The sequence below is a fragment of the Octodon degus genome, unplaced genomic scaffold, assembly GCF_000260255.1.
Source record: "Octodon degus isolate 3935 unplaced genomic scaffold, OctDeg1.0 scaffold00197, whole genome shotgun sequence".
In the NCBI taxonomy this organism is placed as follows: Eukaryota; Metazoa; Chordata; class Mammalia; order Rodentia; family Octodontidae; genus Octodon; species Octodon degus.
Window position 1 is genome coordinate 486368 of NW_004524773.1, and position 2769 is coordinate 489136.

The 2769-nt window shown below is 46.9% G+C and overlaps 1 protein-coding gene across 1 annotated transcript in view; it reads right to left on the minus strand.

Moving 5' to 3' along the window:
• The window catches only part of Sae1 (SUMO1 activating enzyme subunit 1), a 63133-nt gene that overhangs the window by 20158 nt on the left and 40206 nt on the right, over positions 1-2769 (minus strand). The gene's annotated exons all lie outside the window — the stretch shown is intronic.

Below are 2769 nucleotides of genomic sequence, written 5' to 3' on the forward strand. Positions count from 1 at the left end.
AAAAAAAAAAGAAATCTGCTTTAAGGTGGCCCGGGAGATGGCTGAGTAGAATAAGCGTTTGCCTGGCAAGCACAAGGGCCTGGGTTGAATCCCTGGTTCCACCAAAAAAAAAAATCTGCTTTAGTCCAGCCAAAGCAGAAGATGCTTCATTTGAACTGTGTGGACTCTCAGTGATTATTTCTTTCACCGACTCCTGACAGGAAAGAGGACTATAACCTCAGCAAGAAATGGGTACCAGAGCTACTGCGCTGAGGGGTAGGGGCAAAAAAGCTACACTAGAAGCTCCTGCGTGATTCTCTCCTGTGTCACTGGGGCAGAAACAACAACTGCCACAAGGGACCGGGGAATACAGGTAACTTTTTTTCAGCCTTCACCATAAACCTTTTCATCCTTTGGTTAGAAAAGGCAGCTCTGGGACTAGAGCCCAAAGTGTCAGAATACCAGGCATCATGCCAAATATGCTGCATGTGTGAACACCCGTTCTCTCCTAATAACCTGGCGAGGTCAGTCTGTACCACCACCTACTTATCGATGAGGGAATTCAAGTTGAGAGACATTACGTGGCTGTTCACTGTAATCGCTAAGTGGCAGAGCAGGACTGTAAACTCAGATCTGGCTTCTACCCTGATGCAATGCAGGAGAAATGGCAGACCTATGCAGGAACAAGAGGGCAAGTGGTGTGGCTCTGTGTCCTCAATTCAGAAAGGCCCCTATTTGACCACATTTTTTGTGAGATGCATTTTCCACATGGGCCATGAACTCTCACAACGGGTACATTCATTAGTAACTACTCCCTCAGAGAAGGAGCAGTGCAGGCGGAGGGCATGTTAAACCTTGCCCATCAGTCTTCAGAGGGTGAGACCAGCTTCATCTGAGAAGCAGGATGGCACCATGAGCAAGAGCAAAGGCAGCCAAGCAGCTGGCCCTGCTGCTTCTCCAGGGCCCTGGCCTGCTCCACTGTAGTCTGCCTGGCTAGAGACCAGAAGCCTGGCACCGGCTACATACCTCACTGACCACATCTGAAGTGCTCGTGGGGCCAATGGCAAGGGCACCAGTCAGTTGGGCCACTTATTTCAATAAAGCAAACAGAGGCTGCTTTTTCTACTCTTTTCTAAATGTCAGCACTCCAGCAGGGGGTGGGGGGTGGGGGGCAGGAAGAAGCCCATGTTCTAGAAAGGCAGCAGCCTCAGGACTGACCTTCACCCCTGATGAATTCTTCCTTATTAAATTCTCCTCTTTGTTCTGTTTTCCGCCACTCCTAAATAGCCAGACACGCGCGTACACACTGCTGTTGACACTGCATTTCTTCTTTTTTGATACTGCATTTCTGAAGAGCAGCTCCCTACCAGTTTAGATTATAAACCTGTTCTGTTAAGATCAAACAGTCAGGGATGGAGAGCTGCGTTGCCAAAAGATGACTCATTGAATTGTATCAAAACACTGCACAAAATGAGAGTTCCAAACTTGATTAACTTCATCTGAACCATTTAATTAACTCAGGCTGCTGAAGTCCAGGGGAATGACATCCAGTGCTAGAGATGATGAGCTGGTGTCTCTGCTTATGTTCAGGACTTGCCCAAGAAAGGAAAAGGCAAACTTTGGAAGTGAGAGAACAAGCAGCTTTCCCCAGGATTTAAAAGAAAAACTGCACATGTGAATACATTACATCAAAAATGCTCAAGAGGGTCTGGGAGATAGCTCAGTAGAATTAAGTGCTTGCCTGGCAAGCACAAGGGCCTGAGTTCAATCCCTGGTTCCGCAAAAAAAAAAAAAAAAAAAAAAAAAAAAAAACCTATACCAAGTATTGGGTTGAGTGTGGCTGATTCATGCTTGTAGTCCCAGAGGCTGGGGCAGGAGGATTTTGCTGCTGACATTAGCCTGAACTATAGAGTTCAACCCTCCCCCCAAAGCCGAAACCAAACAAGAATCCACTCACTTGCTCCTACTCATGAACAGTTTCGGTAATGAGCAGCCAGGGTTGACAACAACTCTGCAAGAGGCTTGAACTCATTATTCACCCAGCCTGTCTCACTGAGCGCTCACCTGGCAGGTGGACTAACTACAGAAGTACAATGGCAAGAGAGGTGGATCTCTTGCACCTGAATGTGATGGTCATCGAAACAAATCATGTCAGAGAACTCAAGAAGTACATGTGAAGGGGGAAGAAAAAACCACGTGTGAAACCACAGAGGCCTTGGTAATAAAGGAAGCCATAACCTGCTACTGGGCTACATTTTGCTCAGTGACAATGTTGGAGCAAAGCCCCAGTTCTGTAACTTCCCCAGTAACTTTCTTATGTCCAGTGCAGGGCTCTGCATCCCCAGTACTCCAGGATACCTGCTAGTTTTGAATCCTGTTTGCTGTCTGGGATCTTTATCTTTTTCAGAGACACAACTTGTGCAGCCCTTATGCTACCTGACCACTTGGCAAACAAACTGGACAACAATTAGGGTGCTGGCTAAACCTATGTGTCGTCACCTAAACTGAACTAACTCGTACGTATGTTGCTGATATCCTAACCTACAGAAAATACACTCAGCAAGCTTTATCTGAGGGTTGATAGAGAAAGACGGTGGAAGTAGCAGATGCTCTCTGTTTGGAACAAGCCTCTTTTCCCAGAATGTCCCATGGAAACAATGAAATCAAGAAATCTGCTTTAAGGCTGGTGAGATGGCTCAGTGATCTAAAGCACCTACTTAGAACAAGCTAAGCTAAGCAAAGCACAGGGACCTTGGTTCGATCCACCAGCACCACATGCCAGCCAGCCCC